Genomic DNA, 17738 nt, shown 5'->3' with positions numbered 1-17738 from the left:
AACTCACGCTGCCTGGAACACCTCAGCGTAATGGTGTGTCCGAACATCGTAATCGCACTCTATTGGATATGGTGCGATCTATGATGTCTCTTACCGATTTACCGCTATCATTTTGGGGATACGCTCTAGAGACAGCTACATTCACTTTAAATAGGGCACCGTCTAAATCCGTTGAGATGACACCGTATGAATTATGGTTTGGGAAGAAACCTAAGCTGTCGTTTCTAAAAGTTTGGGGATGCGATGCTTATGTCAAGAAACTTCAACCTGAAAAGCTCGAACCCAAGTCGGAAAAATGCGTCTTCATAGGATACCCTAAGGAAACCATTGGGTATACCTTCTACTTAAGATCCGAGGGCAAGATCTTTGTTGCCAAGAATGGATCCTTTCTGGAAAAAGAGTTTCTCTCGAAAGGAGTAAGTGGGAGGAAAGTAGAACTCGATGAAGTACTACCTCTTGAACCGGAAAGTAGTGCAGCTCAGGAAAATGTTCCTGTGGTGCCTACACCGACTGGAGAGGAAATTAATGATGATGATCAAGGTACTTCTGATCAAGTTGCTACTGAACTTCGTAGGTCCACAAGGACACGTTCCACACCAGAGTGGTATGGCAACCCTGTCCTGGAAATCATGTTGTTAGACAATGGTGAACCTTTGAACTATGAAGAAGCGATGGCGGGCCCAGATTCCAACAAATGGCTAGAAGCCATGCAATCTGAGATAGAATCCATGTATGAAAATAAAGTATGGACTTTGACTGACTTGCCCGATGATCGGCGAGCGATAGAAAACAAATGGATCTTTAAGAAGAAGACGGACACGGATGGTAATGTCACCATCTATAAAGCTCGACTTGTCGCTAAGGGTTATCGGCAAGTTCAAGGGATTGACTACGATGAGACTTTCTCTCCCGTAGCGAAGCTTAAGTCCGTCCGAATCATGTTAGCAATTGCTGCATACTATGATTATGAGATATGGCAGATGGACGTCAAAACGGCATTCCTTAACGGTTATCTTAAGGAAGAGCTGTATATGATGCAGCCGGAAGGTTTTGTCGATCCTAAGAATGCTAACAAAGTGTGCAAGCTCCAGCGATCCATTTATGGGCTGGTGCAAGCATCTCGGAGTTGGAACACTCGCTTTGATGAGATGATCAAAGTGTTTGGGTTTATGCAGCCTTATGGAGAAGCATGCGTTTACAAGAAAGTGAGTGGGAGCTCTGTAGCATTTCTCATATTATATGTAGATGACATACTTTTGATGGGAAATGATATAGAATTCTTGGACAGCATTAAGGCCTACTTGAATAAGTGTTTTTCAATGAAGGACCTTGGAGAAGTTGCATATATATTAGGCATCAAGATCTATAGGGATAGATCGAGACGCCTCATAGGTCTTTCACAAAGCACATACCTTGATAAGATTTTGAAGAAGTTCAAAATGGATCAGTCCAAGAAAGGGTTCTTGCCTGTATTGCAAGGTGTGAGATTGAGTTTGGCTCAATGCCCAACCACGGCAAAAGATAAAGAAGAGATGAGTGTCATCCCCTATGCCTCAGCCATAGGATCTATTATGTATGCCATGTTGTGTACCAGACCTGATGTAAACCTTGTCGTAAGTTTGGTAGGAAGGTACCAAAGTAATCCCAGCAAGGAACACTGGACAGTGGTCAAAAATATCCTAAAGTACCTGAAAAGGGCAAAGGACATGTTTCTCGTTTATGAAGGTGACGAAGAGCTCGCCGTAAAGGGTTACGTCGACGCTAGCTTCGACATAGATCTGGATGACTCTAAGTCACAAACTGGATACGTGTATATGTTGAATGGTGGAGCAGTAAGCTGGTGCAGCTGCAAGCAGAGCGTCGTGGCGGGATCTACATGTGAAGTGGAGTACATGGCAGCCTCGGAGGCAGCACATGAAGCTATTTGGGTGAAGGAGTTCATCACCGACCTAGGAGTCATACCCAATGCGTCGGGGCCGATCAAACTCTTCTGTGACAACACTGGAGCTATTGCCCTTGCCAAGGAGCCCAGGTTTCACAAGAAGACCAGGCACATCAAGCGTCGCTTCAACTCCATCCGTGAAAATGTTCAAGATGGAGACATAGATATTTTCAAAGTACATACGGATCTGAATGTCACAGATCCGTTGACTAAACCTCTCTCGCGAGCAAAACATGATCAACACCAGAACTCTATGGGTGTTCGATTCATCACAATGTAACTAGATCATTGACTCTAGTGCAAGTGGGAGACTGTTGGAAATATGCCCTAGAGGCAATAATAAAAGGATTATTATTATATTTCCTTGTTCATGATAATTGTCTTTATTCATGATATAATTGTATTATTCGGAAATTGTAATACACGTGTGAATACATAGACCATAATATGTCCCTAGTAAGCCTTTAGTTGACTAGCTCGTTGATCAACAGATAGTCATGGTTTCCTGACTATGGACATTAGATGTCGTTGATAACGGGATCACATCATTAGGAGAATGATGTGATGGACAAGACCCAATCCTAAGCATAGCACAAGATCGTGTAGTTTGTTTTGCTAGAGCTTTTCCAATGTCAAGTATATTTTCCTTAGACCATGAGATTGTGTAACTCCCGGATACCGTAGGAGTGCTTTGGGTGTACCAAACGTCACAACGTAACTGGGTGACTATAAAGGTGCACTACAGGTATCTCCGAAAGTGTTTGTTGGGTTGACACGGATCGAGACTGGGATTTGTCACTCCGTATTACGGAGAGGTATCACTGGGCCCACTCCGCCTTGGGGGGCACTCCACCCCTCCTGGCCGCCGCCCCCTTGGGAGATTAGATCTCCCAGGGCCGGCGCCCCCCTGGGGGCCTATATAAAGGAGGGCAGGGGGGAGGGCAGCCGCACCCTTGTGTCTTGGCTCCTCCCTTCCCCTGCTACACCTCGTCCTCCTCCCGCAGCAGCTTGGCGAAGCCCTGCCGGAGTTCTGCTGCATCCACCACCACGCCGTCGTGCTGCTGGAGCATCATCAACCTCTCCTCCCCCCTTGCTGGATCAAGACGGAGGAGACGTCACGCTGACCGTACGTGTGTTGAATGCGGAGGTGCCGTCCGTTCGGCGCTAGGATCTTCGGTGATAGGATCACGATGAGAACGACTACCTCAACCCCGTTCTTGTGAACGCTTCCGCTCGCGATCTACAAAGTGGTATGTAGATGCATCTCTCCTTTAACTCGTTGCTTAGATGAACTCATAGATGGATCTTAGTGAAACCGTTGAAAAAAAATTATTTTCTGCAACGTTCCCCAACAAAACGAGGACATCAGTCGTGCCCAAGTGAGGGACTTTTTGCATGGAAACCTCCACCTCCAAAGGAAACGGTAGATCTGGTGAAGGTGAAGCAGACTATCGATGCCCTGAAGTGACCACCACCGCCTCTGTCGGATTCCAACTATGTGCGCACTATTAAAAAGGCATATAAGGAAGCGGAGCGGTCGGGAAGTACTTGCAGTGATGCAAGGTTAGTAGAACAAAGAAGTGGGAAAAAATTCCCCAGCTCGGCGAACAGGCGAAGCAAACCTGCCCCCCGCTCAAGGTGTCTAGTGATATCGTCGCTAATCATCCAGGGATGGTGCCCGGTACCAATCTTGCTGATTACCTGCCCGATGATGTACCCTTTGAAATAATGGAGGTGGACGAATTCAGATTCCAGTACGGGAAGCCTCTCGTCAAACCTAGTCATCCTCGTCTAACAAGGATGATGTGAAGATTCCATGAATGGTACATGCAAAGATGCAGGCAGTCTGGGAGGCATACTTTGACGATGAGAATTAAAGAGGAGCACGACCTCATTGGAATGGATATTCTGAATGTTGAATTTGACGAGTTATTCCAGTTATACAATCAAAAGGCCCTCGACAAAACACTCGTGACTTGCTACTGTCTATAAGTACTACTTCTGTAATTAAGTCTCTATATATAGCTCAGCTCTTTCATTGTATGTATATATAATTATCCTCACTATATTATGCAGGTTGAAGATCGTCATATGCAGAAAAGTAGATATCTATGACATTGGGTTCATTAACCCAAATATCATACATGAATGGACGGTCAAACACAATGTCAAAGAGACCAAAGACAACTTGCTACAATTGTTGATTAAAAGTAAAAACAAAGATAAAATACTCTTTCCTTACAACCTCAAGTGAGCGTTACTGTCTTGTGCATATTCGGTTTCCCTTACTCGGGGTTAATTATAGTAATGTAATTGATGAGTTATGCATGTGTGCGCGGCTTTCACTTTATTCTACTAGAGATTAAGCTTGAACCGGGAATAGTAACTGTCTTAGACTCGAGACGAAAAAGTCCCCCAAAGTATGCGAACATGACTGATATGCTCTTGAAGTAAGTTCAATCGATCATTATTGCACCATATCGGCAACTTAGTTCATTTCATGATATCGAGTAATTATTCTCTTTGTCTGGCAGGGTTTGGAAACAGTTCACCGCCATTTTTTCAGCACAGTTGAAGGAGCTGTGATTTACACACCCGAAAGTAAGTACTACTAGCTAGTTCCGCGCATCTCCCATTAATTCTAGCTAGTTTCATCAAAACCATTAAGCATGCTTGATTATTACTTTGATTGAAATCTATTTCTCATAAAGTGCTTGTGGCAGGAAGCCGGGAATGATTTTTGTAGATACTACGTCTGCGAGTTCATCTACAACTCGATGACCTCTAAGCAGGGCTACTCGAAAGAAGGTTTTGATGTACGTAAACAAAAAAATTCACAATTTTATTTTATTACCATCATTTGTGTTGAGTTTCATTCATATACATGTATTGACCCACTTCTTTAAATTAGATGTGGGAGATGCGGGATGAACTCCTACCACATGATCGCATACGAGCAATTCAAGAGGAATTGGCGGGATTCTTTCTTGACCACATCATAAATAGAGACGGAGAATACCATGTGGAAGTTGATATAGACCTTAGATGTTAGGGTTTGTAAGAGATCTTATATTGTATATATGTAGCTAGTATTATGGAAACTTGTTTTTCGACCAATCTCGCGGAGAAAGAGAGGTCGATCACTTCTCTCTGTATATGTTCATGATGATCTTATGTACTTGATGGTTCCTTCATTTGCTTGCTAGCTAGCTTGTCGAGTTCTCCCTATACGTATGGTAGCTAGCGTCGACCAAGCACGATAAGAGAGGTCACTTCTCTCTATTAGCTAGCTAACACAATATATGAAACCCCTAAATTAACCCTCCAAAACCCCCTAATCCCCCCCCCTTAAAAAAACAAAAAACCCAGCTCCCGAGCTGCTGACACGTGGATGCCATTTGGTCCTGGTTGGTGTTACCAACCGGGACTAAAGGCCCTCCTGCCCGGGCTCGTCGCAGCGGCCACGTGGAGCACCATCTGTCCCGGTTCGTAAGCGAATCAGGACTAAAGGTGTTGGGCTTTAGTCCCGACCCTTTAGTTCCGGTTCCAGAACTGGGGCTAATTGGCCTCTGGAACCGGGACAAATGGGTCATTTTCTACTAGTGTATGTTACCACTTTTCTCTCTTTCTTCTTTTGTTGCTTGCCACATCATTTATTTTATCTAGATACATGTGATGTTACTACATATGTTACTCCCACTGTGGATAGTCTAAAATTTAAGAGGCAACAAGGGGCCAATAAAGAGAATGATAGCAAAGAGGGTCACATGGGATAGAATATGCATAGGGCTTTGTGCCTAGCATCCAAAATTAATCTCTCTAGTTCATAGTTAGTATCCTATAACATCAGTGCTTTGAATAATTGACTTAGTATCGATATAAGATGAAGCTTCGGGGGGAATATCACAGAAATATGGTCCTCCCAATTCAGACCTTTTAGACTATAATTGACTTGCACCATGAGATATACTCCCTGTGTATCGGTGCATTAGGCACATTACGAAAATCAAATAATCCCAAAACGCTTAGGCTCCATGCATTAACTCCCACCTTGTTCCTTGTTTTTTGATATGAATAAAGGAATCAACCAATAAGAGATGTGGGATTTGTATGCGTTCAATGACTTGAGACTACCCACGACATGTAGTGGTTAGTTCATTTTATGTATTAATTGGCAAATAGATATTAAGTTATATCGTTTCCCCCTCTGCCTTGGTCGCGGTGCACAACTTAAGGCCTCCTTTGGTTTGTAGGAATTTTATGGGAATCTCATACGACAGGATTTGTATAGGAAAAAAACCTTTAAAGCCCTTTGGTTTGTAGAAAACTTCTTCCTTTCCGCCATATTTAATAGGAAAATAAACAATAGCCTAGATTTAATGGGAAAAAAATCCTATGATGTGAATCAAAGGACATCTTCTTTCTTATTCCTATTTATAGGATTTCAGATACATGTCATCTCACTTTCTATGACTTTTCTATTCCTATGATTTTTCTACCCTACGAACCAAAGGAGGCCTGAGATGACTAATGTGCCGATACGGAGGAAGTACATGTTTTTTTGGCGGGGTTATATATGCTTGTAAAAAGTACAGTTTTGATAAAAGGTAAATAGCCCGAGCTTTTATTGTTTATTTCAGTCAATGCCTTGAGTCGACTGGTATCGATACTAAACAATAGAATGAGATTCAGGCATGAGAGATGACTAGAGCGATTGACGAAACAATAAACCTTGTCCGGTAAAAAAAACTTTTTCCAGTACTCTTTAAGGCGCGGCTATGTATGTAAGCAACTGATGTACTTCCTTCCTTCCGATTTAGAAGACGTAGCGCCAATAATATGCTTGTTATAGTGAATCTTTGATGAGATGATATATGTGATGATGTAGAGTGTGCACATCTTGAGAGATATCGACTCTGACACAGCCACCTGGGATCAATTCCGGGTAGTTAATTACATTTTTTAAAAGGAGGGACTCCTCGGCCTTTGCATCAGAATGATGCATACGGCCAACTTATTAAACAAATAAATAGGTTCAACAAGGTCTTAAAGTCACAAAACGAAAATAAAGGAGAGCTCACAAAGAGCTAAAAAGGCGAAAAACAAACTCGCCACAAAAAGCCACAATCGGCTGGCATAACAAAGATAGGTAACTAAGTGCCTATCCTATTACATGACCGCCATCCAAACCGGTTGAAGATATCCCGTGCAACCATCTCCCAGCGGATAGATCCAGTAACCAAACGCTCCCTGGCCTCCGTCGGAGTGAGTAGCGACCACATACGGATCAACGCAGTGGCTCGGAAAATAACCTACAAAAAAATGAATATTTGTTGATCTGTTAAAAACCAAATCATTTCTGCAGTTCCAGACTGCCCATAGTAAAGCACAGACTTCTACACTGATAGCTGAACCTCCATCAGTCTACCTACTAGATGGAGCCATTCTTCCCAACGGTTGCCAATTAGCGTCCTTTTGAACTGCATATTAAGGGGAGTGGATTGAAGTACCGTTGCAACGAATGCCTCGCGTCGTTGAACAATACGATACAAAGACGAGTATTGAATGGCAAGGGGGGTCTCTCCAAGCCAAGTATCCTCCCAGAATCGCGTGCTAGTGTCATTGCCAATAATAAACTTTGTCCTATTAAACAAGGTTACTTTGACTTTCATAAGCCATTTCCAAAAGGGTGATTCAGACGGCCTTGCTATCATCTCGGACAAAGTTTTGGAATAAAGATACTTGCTACGAAGGATCTGCGCCCAAGTGGCATCAGTCTCTACCGATAACTTCCACAGCCACTTGCTTAGAAGACATCTGTTCTTGACCTCAAGATTCTCAATACCAAGACCCCCTTGGTCTTTCGGTCGACAGATGATATCCCATTTGGCGAGTCGATATTTTCTTTTTACTTCATCGCTCTGCCAGAAGAAACGTGATCGATTAAAGTCTAGTATTTTCCTAACTCCAACTGGGACTTCGAAGAACGAGAAAAGAAACATAGGCATACTCGTGAGAACCGAGTTTATCAGAATTAATCGGCCTCCGTATGACATGAGCTTGCCCTTCTAGCAACTCAGTTTCTTTTCAAATCGGTCCTCGATGCACTTCCATTCTCTGTTTGTTAGCTTGCGATGGTGAATTGGGATACCTAAGTACGTGAAAGGTAAAGTCCCCAATTCGCACCCAAACAATTGCATGTATGCCTCTTGTTCGTCATTGGCTCTACCAAAGCAGAACAATTCGCTTTTGTGAAAGTTAATCTTTAACCCGGACAATTGTTCAAATAAGCATAACACCAACTTCATGTTTCTCGATTTGGCCAAGTCATGCTCCATAAAGATGATCGTATCATCGGCGTATTGTAGGATAGACACACCTCCATCAATTAGATGAGGTACCAAGCCACCCACCTGACCAGCCTCCTTAGCCCTTCCTATCATAATTGCCAACATATCAACTACAATGTTGAACAAGATAGGATACATCGGATCCCCTTGTCTCAGGCCCTTATGTGTCTGGAAATATTGACCTATGTTGTCATTCACTTTAATTCCAACACTCCCTTTTTGCGTGAACGATTCTACCTAGCATCGCCAGGCTTCATCAAAACCTTTCATACGGAAGGCCTGTTGAAGGAATGGCCATTTGACTTTATCATACGCTTTCTCGAAATCCACCTTAAAAACAACTCCATCTAATTTTTTCAAGTGGATTTCATGGAGCGTTTCATGAAGGACCACCACCCCTTCTAGGATGTTTCTATCCGGCATGAAAGCAGTTTGAGACTGTTGCACCACAGAATGCGCAATCTGTGTGAGCCTATTAGTCCCAACCTTGGTGAAAATTTTGAAACTAACATTGAGAAGGCAGATCAGCCTGAACTGCTCAATTCTCACAGCCTCCATTTTCTTAGGAAGCAATGTTATTGTTCCAAAATTTAAATGAAATAACTGAAGCTGTCCAGAGAATAGATCATGGAACATTGGTAGCAAATCCCCCTTAATAATATGCCAATACTTTTTATAGAACTCCGCTAGAAATCCATCCGGCCCTTGAGCCTTATTGTTTTTCATCTGCGCAATAGCTTCAAACACCTCTTTCTCTGAGAACGGGGCAACCAAAATATCATTATCATCAGAAGTGAGTTGAGGCACATCCTCAATCCTGGACTTATCCAGGGACACGCAGTTATCCTCCGGAGGACCAAACAACTTCTTATAGAACTCGGTAATGTATAATTTTAGGTTATCCTGACCTAAAATAGTTCCTTCATCTTGTTCAAGCTGAAAGATTATCTTCTTTCTGTGCTTGCCATTAGCGATCAAGTGAAAGAATTGAGTGTTCACGTCCCCCTAGACAACTTTGCGGACCTTAGCCCGCAACGCCCACTTTAATTCCTCTTCACAGAGAAGCTCTTTCAACCTCATCTCTGCTTCTAGCTTAGCATGGAACTCCGTGGCTTGCAAAATTGTGGATTCGGCTTTTAAATCTAGGAACTGAATAAGTATAAGGAGCACTTCCTTTTCGACCTTATAAATCCCACTAAGGTGCTTAGCCCACCCACGTAAGAAACTTCTCAAATGACTAATCTTATTCTGCCAGCGCTCAACGGAAGTCCTACCTCCTGCATCCTTAGCCCATTCCCTGGCTATCAGATCCAAGAAGTCTTCACGTTCAAACCATGCCAGCTCGAATGAAAAGGAGTTTTTGTTTCCCACGTGGTTGGGCTCACCAGAGTCCATGAATAAAGGCGTGCGATTAGAGATTCCGCGCGAGAGAGCCTGGACCGTTATCAAAGGGAATTTCTGTTCCCATTCGACGCTCGCTAGGACTCGATCCAGCTTCTCAAACATCGGGTTTGGCAAAGCATTAGCCCATGTAAATTTTCTACCGGAAAGCTCTATCTCTCTCAGATTCAAGCTTTCAATAATGGTATTAAACATAAACGACCATCTTCCGTCAAAATTATCATTATTCTTTTCCTCTCTCCTCCTAATGATATTAAAGTCACCCCCAACTAAAATTGGGAGCTGCTCAGAGCCGCAAATTCGAACAAGATCCGCCAAAAACTCCCTCCGTAAAGAAATATAAGAGCGTTTAAATCACTAAAGGGAGTACATGTGGCGCTCACCGACTCTTCTTCCTCCATTCCTCCCTCTCTTATTGAACAACCCAAGAATCTTGGACAAAAATCAAGAAACAGAAGAGTCGGCGACTCGGCGCAGAAGCTAGCGTAAGTCGTTGGGAAATAATAGACGGTATCTGTGGAAGGATTCCACATGGTGTGTCTTTGCTCAATTTTTTAAAAAAGAGGAATACCCCCGGCCTCTGCATCTGGATGATGCATACGGTCATATTATTAATTATTAACACAAGACCTTACAAAGTCGTACAACAATAAGACCAAAGTCACCGTCTAAGCAACATCTGTCGCTACTCATATCCAGTTGATGAAGAGACGCTGATAGTCTGGGCCTAATACCAAACAGACCTCGCAGCCAAACCTAACATCTAAGATCTGAGGTCCCAACCAGGACACCTGCCGGGTATGGGCACCCACCAGTCCATGCTCAAATGCAACTTGCTTTTGGCTATTCAAACTTACTTTTGAGTGCCTCACCTGCTTGTTTGTGTGTTTGTTTTCTGCTTTTGAGCTGACGTGCGAGCCAGTGATGCTCTAACCGAGTGACTGTACCCATGTTATTGTAAACCATTGTTTTACCTAGCGCTTTGGCGTGCGTGCGTACCACCCAATAAAAAGTTCACGTTGACAGGCTCTGGACGTGGACGCAACCCGTTTTCATTTTGGTAAAGTTTAAAACAGGTCGCCACCACACCGCAGAGCCAATGGTTCACCCCTGGACAGAACATAGAGCCGGTGGTTTCTCCTTTGATATTTTTAAAATATATTTTTCCTGAATGGATTTTTAAAATATTCTAGTATTATTTTTCAAAATTTGGTATTGATGTGGATGCATGTGGAACCATCTTCACCTAGATATTTTCTATTAACATGCCCCTTAAATTTCAGAATCCGCCGTCATTTTGGCTATGTTTACGCCCAAGCGGTGCCCGTGCATACGCATGCCGAATGAAAATCGATGTCAATTTTGCTGGTGCTACAAGCATACGACGCAGCAGCAAATATCGCACGTTTGCACTGGAGTATTTCACTTGAGATCTTTTCGCCCTTCTTATCGGACATCTCGAGCCTAACACGACCACCTGGAATCGATTACGGGTGCTTAAGTACGGTGTGGCGGATCCGTGTAGTGCGGAACTCCTTGCAGTTAGAGACGTTGTCCGGCTAGCAATGGAGATGAATTGGAAACATGTTATCATTGAGAGAGATTGTCAGACTATCAGGGATGAATGAGAATCTGCCGACTGCCGGTCGACGGGAAGTACAGTGATCAGAGAGATTAAATCCTATATCCCAAACTTTCAGGGTCTTAGCATCTACTACGCTCGGAGAGAAGCCAATGAAGCTGCTCATTGTTGTGCAAAGGAGGGTTTAGTTACTGCTTCGAGTGTTGTTACGTATGATGTAATCCCTGAGTTCTTGATTGCAACCATGCAATCAGATGTAAACCACCTGATTATTGAATAAAATTGCCAGTATGGCGGTTATCAAAAAAAAGGTACGGTGTGGCACTCACGGACGCAGCTTCCACTACGGTGTCCTTGTTTATACTACCTTCATCCAGATTTATTAGTCTTTTTTGTATTTAATGTCAAATTTTAATCATAAATTTAACTAACAAAATATTATTGTAGTCGAACATAGTTTTTGATGATATTATTCTTTCTATGTATAACTAATATTTTATTAATTAAAATCATGATCAAAGTAGGACCCTAAATATGACGGGACTAATAAACCAGGACAGATATAGTATTCAAGAGCAGAAGTATCTCCCACGGAATATATTTTTAAGAAACACGTAAGAATCGGCGACTCGGCGCAGGAGCTAGCTAGTGTAGGTCGTTGGAAAATAATGGATGGTATCTATGGATGGACTCCACATGGTGCGTCCTTACTCAAATGCAACTTGCTTTTGTCGATTCGTACGACTTTTGAGTGCCTCGTCTGTTTGTTCGTGGTGTTTGTTTGTGCTTACCAACTGTTGCGAGCCAGTAACCGAGTGACTGTATCCATGTTATTTTAAGCCAATGTTTCACCTAGCGCTTTGGAGTGCGTGCAAACCTCCCGATAAAAAGTTCACGTTGACAGGCTCTGGACGTGGACGCAACCAGTTTTCATTTCGGTAAAGTTTAAAACAGGTTGCCACCACACCGAAGAGCCAATGGTTCTCCCCTGGCCAGAACATAGAGCCGGTGCTTTGTCCTTCGTGTCTTGTACACGAGCGTGTGGCCATAGGCTACCAGCCAGTGTCGTGGTGGGAAATAACATTTTTCTTTTAACATTAATACAGACACGAGCGCTTATATACACGCGCATACACTCACCGTTATGAATGCATACATGCACGTCCTAACTCTATGAGCGCCTTTGAAAGACTGGGCCGGCATATCGTCTTGAGATTTACGAAGTCATCGTAGACGCCTCATCATCGACGGAAACGTCTTCCCCACTGAATGCACATCGCCGGAAATTCTGAAATAAATCAGGAATAAATGCGAGCACCAGGATTTAAACTTTGGTGGACTGAAGATACCACAGTGCATCTAACTATTTACTATAGGAAAAAATCCAAAATAAACCTTGAACTTGTTGAGAAAAGCTAAATCAAACCCTGAACTTGTAATCCCGGAAATCAGCACACCAAACTCTCTGATCCCGGTCTATTTTAAAGCTTTGAGGGTGTTTAGCTGCTATACTGCCTGATGTGGCAAGGATACTTGACTGACTTTTTTTTTTTTGAGAAAAAGATACTTGACTGACTGGCTGGATACTAGGATAAATCGGGCCAGCCCATCGACGCAGTTGATTGGGTGTTTTTTCTTTTTCGTTTTCTACGAACCCAAGCGATAAAAAATACTAGTAGTAAGTAATGTGCATGACAGGATGATTCGAACTAGTAACCTCGGGCTAGTAGTGGCCGCACCTAGCCAACGCAACTGAAGGATGCAATTGATCTGACATAGCACATTCCTTATAAGGACAGAGAGTATCGTTCATATATGATTTGTTTTTTGAAAAATTTACGAAACATTTCTTGGAAAAAAATTGAACAGTTTGAAATACAGAATATTTTTTAAAAACAAATAGTATACGAAATTCCGAAAACATTTTTTGAACAATGTGACACAACAATATTTTGTAAACTACATGTTTTACATTTACGTGAAGACAATAAGTTTTTTTTACATTGTATAAATATTTTGAAAAAATTGTTCATGCTTCAGAATTTGTACCTGTTTTTATTTTAAAATGTTTATGTCCGAAATAGTGTTCGCTTTTTTAAAATTGGTTGTGTTTTAATACAATCAATGTTTTGGAAAACTATTCAGAATTTTTAAACAATGTCCGCAGCACAAAAAATTATTCAGGCCAGCATGTCTTCAATATTTTCTGCTACAGTACCTCCTAGTTTTTCAAAAAATGTTTGCTACGGTTTCTCCTAGTTTTTTTTCATCTTTCAGAAAATGTTCAAATTTGAAAAACAGTTCAAGATTGGAGAAATATTATAGTTTAATTATTTTTTTGCTCATGACGTCGCAAAATATTTGCGCTCTATTTTTAACTTCTGAACAATTTTTTAAAACACTAAAAAATATTTTTTGGCAGAAAAACGAAAACAGGAACATTTTTAAATTACTGTACATTTTTTGAAATGCACGGACCTTTATGATTGAAAGGACGAACATTTAAAAAAATACACAATTTTAAAACACGAATATTTTTTTGTTTTTCGAAAATGCAAGTTGTGAGCCGGCCCAAATAGTCGTAAGTGAGAGTAGTACCTTATCCGGACGGGATTGATATATTTCCAGTGCCCCAAATAGGTCTAGGATCCAAAATAGACCGGGTTGATAAATTCGGAGCGCCAATTTTCAGGATTCAAAGTTCAGGATTCGATTTATCTTTCATCTACCAATTCAATGTTCGTTTTGGACTTTTTCCTTCACTATAATGTGACACCTTTTGTTTACTGTTATTTACCGTGCATCTTAACGTCATGCGGCGACATTAACCCTAAAAAAGAGGAGTAATATTTTCCTTAATCTGGTCTCTCGTTGGCCGGAGCGATGATTCATTCGCTGTTCGCACCGAGCCCTCGTCGATGTGCTGCGGGGCGTTACACGCATGACGCACGCGCCAGTAAGAACGCGCCACGTAAACAACACCGGCTGCTTACTCCACGATTTTCTTGGTCTTTTCCCTTCCGAAAACGCAAGACTAAACTTGTTTAATCCCATCCCAAATCATAGAGTAGTATGCTATCGTCGAAGAACACAGAAGACGTCCCTATCCACCCCGTCGACGGGCACCAGTCCCGAGACAATGATTAGATTAGCCCGCGTCTGCCGGTGCTCGACACGTTGGCGCCATGCATCGGCCGTCGGGGCGGCTTTCGTGCGCGAACTTATCCGCGCGCGCAGCGGGAACGGGTGGCGATCCTCGGTCGGAGGGAGGGAGGGAGCGATGCCGCGTCGCACCGCACGGACGCGATCGAGCCGGGGCGCACGGCGACGCCGTCCGCCGGACGCGAAGGCCACACGGCGGCGAGACGTCGTCGGATTACTTTGGAGGCAGCGACTGCTGAATTCACGCACCACACAAATTACTTTGGAGGGTCCAGGCTCCAGAGGCGTGTGCGGGCGCCAGGGCTCGGACGTGAACGTCTGATTTGGAGACCCACGGCCGGCATCGTGTGGCCGCGACGCCGCGGGCTCGCGCGCTCCGCTCCACTTAATCGCGGAGACGGCAGCTGAGCCAGAGAAAACATCATGTGGACACGGTGCCGGAACGGCGATCCGATCCGATGACCAACCGTCGCGCTTGCGCAGCACGGCCGCCGGTGCGTGCGTGGGCGTCGTGCGTGCATTGACAACACGTTACCCCACGCGTATACGGGAAAAACACACGGTCCGAAGGCTAGCTTAGCTAGGACCTTAACTTGCCAGGCGAAGCCAAGCCAGCTGGCCCCATGCGGCACGGCAAGGTACATGGCCAACCGCACGGCTCGCCACACGGCCGGAAAGACCGCGAGGAGAAGGCTGGACGCCCGCCGCCCGGCAAAGGCACGTCGCTCGTATTTCTTCTACGCAAGCTTGCACGGTTTCACGTCTGGCCGCAAGAAGGTCAAGAAACGGTGGTGGTAGTGAAGCAAATGGCATGTTTTTCCGGCTCCGATTAGAGAAAGACGATGACGGCGTCACACCTTCGGCTCGCTTCAGTCTTGTAGTAGTCGATAGATGGTCTACGGACCTGCATATTTTTATTTAGGATGTGGCTAGGTCTTGACTCTCAGTCAAGTCATATAACATGTAAGAAAGAAAAAAGGAAATTTTACACGGATCTCAATGTAAGATCTAACCACTATAGCGTTAGTCTCACACCGCCACAGTCATCGACGAGTCTCGCCTCCGCGCCTCGCGCCGACGGCCACTTCGGCCCCGGCGCCCACCCTTCCCTCTCCGCGCCGGTGGCCACTCCGGCCCCTGCGCCCACCCTCCGTCCCTCCGGCGCCTCCTCCCTCCCGGTGAGCCCCAATGGCCTCCCAGGTCTCCCTCTCGGCGGCGGCGGCGGACTCTGCTTCTCCCTCCCCTCCTCCGGCCCAGCGGCCGCCGCTGCGCTCCATCGTCGTCGTTCCCGACGTGCTGGGCACGGCTTTCGGGCCCATCGCCCAGGGAAGCGCGTCCCGCCTGCCGAGTCCTCCGGTGTCTGGATCTGGGTGGCAATCTCGCCAAGGCCGTGCCTTGGCCGACGCCCCCCGCCTGCCGAGCCCTCCAGGCTCTGCTGGTGACCCGCGCCGCCCTCCGCTGCGCCGCTCTCCACCTGGGCGGGGGCCTGCCGTCCTGCCTTCCGCCAGACCGCCGCCGAGGTCGCGCATCCCGACGGCCTTGTACGGTTGCTGCTATAACTGTGGGGACACGCGGCACATCTCCGTTGACTGCACCAATCCGACCAGGTGTCTGAGGTGCGGTGGGAATGGGCACATCGCGCGCGGGTGCGTGCGCCCGCGCAGCTCCTCCCCGATCGACCAGCGCCGCTCGCCTCCCGCTCTGCGCCCGAGTCCATCGATCGGCCCCCATCCGCCGCCATCGTCGGCTGCGACCGCGTCTCGCCCTGCCGCCGTTCTGCCGCCCCCGCCGCCCGGACCACCGCCTGCCGGTGCCGTCCGCTTGGGGCGTTCGTGGGCGCAAGTGGCGGCTCCGGCGCCTGATCAGGCTGCGTCCGGCCAGTGCTCGGTGGGGAGTGTCGCGGGGCCAAGCGTCTCGGCGCCGTTTGACCCGGCCGCCTCGCCGCGCCGGGACATGGACCAGGTGGTGGACTGCTGCTTCATGTAGCGTGGAGAAGACGTGGACGTCCTTGAAGCTGAGCTTGCAAGGGCGGTCGTGGTCACCGTGGCGGAGCCTAGGCCACCGGTGGATCTGGCGGACGCTGCTCATGCCCTACATGTGGAGTTCGACCTCGGCCCTGCTGACATGTCGATTCGACCGTTCTATCCCCAGGACTTCCTCGTCCTCTGCAAGTCTAAGGCCATTAGGGATTTGATGGTGGCTAGAGGCCATGCCGGCGCGCCGCGCTTCGATCTCTCGTTGCGTCCCTGGCTCAGGCAGGAGCGGGCATGCAGTTCCTCGTGCAACTACGGCTCGTGGGTGTCCCGGCCAATGCCTGGACTTTGCGCACTGCCGAGTCTATCCTGAGAGACCTGGGCATGGTGGTTAAGGTGGCCAGCTCTACGGCCAGGCGCGATGACATGGCCGGCTTCCGCGTCTGGTTGCGGACCGACGACCCAGCGCGCATCCCGCCGCGCTGCATCCTGGTGCTGGAAGAGCCAAGGCGTTGAGATGAAGGAGTGGATGCACTAGGGTACCCCGTCGATATCGTGCAAGAAGAACCCCCCGTGCTGGTCTCCGAGGGATCGCTGGCGCAGTCGCCACCGCTGCCACCACCGGCGGATGACGATGATGAAGACATGCAAGACCTGGACCGGTTTAGAGAGGTTGATCTAGGTGGAGCTGCAAGGCTGGGAGGGACTGGCGGCCAGCAGCGTCAGGCTAGGGCCATCCAAGGCTCGGCGGCTGTGTTCTCGGCTCGGCCGCCGCCGGCGACACGGGCTGCCTCCGGTGGCGTTCAAACGGATGCCCACGGGCCCCTCGCACGCGTGGACCCAGGTCCTAGCTGCGTCACTGTCATCGCGATAGGAGTGGAGCCCAGCGTCTGGGTGGATGGTGGATCGGTCGCTGGACCGGCCGCTGGAGGACGCTTGGGGAGTTGTGTGCAGGGCAGCCAGCTGGCCTCGGAGCAAAGTGCAGCTTTTCCAGGAGGGATCCCGACATCGCCTGCGTCGTCTTGTGCGTCCCGACAGCTGTCCAGACAGCAGCGGCGTCCTGAGGCTTCGGGATTGGCGTCCCCCCGCTCGGTCGCCCAGCCGCAGCACACTTTTGACCAGGGGGAGGACCGGTCCGCTACAGATGCGGTGATCGCTAGTGGGACCAGGGGGACCGACAAGATCTGTTTTGGCGATTGGTTGGTGCCGATTTTGGACGAGATTAGCACTCCCGTGCATGTGGAGGAGGATCAGGGTGGGACCGAGATTTCTTCGACCCCGGCGCTAACGGACAAGGATGGTGGTGGATCCAAGGAGGATGGCTTGAT

The sequence above is a fragment of the Triticum dicoccoides genome, chromosome 2B (genome assembly GCF_002162155.2).
Source record: "Triticum dicoccoides isolate Atlit2015 ecotype Zavitan chromosome 2B, WEW_v2.0, whole genome shotgun sequence".
Classification (NCBI taxonomy): Eukaryota; Viridiplantae; Streptophyta; class Magnoliopsida; order Poales; family Poaceae; genus Triticum; species Triticum dicoccoides.
This window is presented reverse-complemented; position numbering follows the sequence as displayed.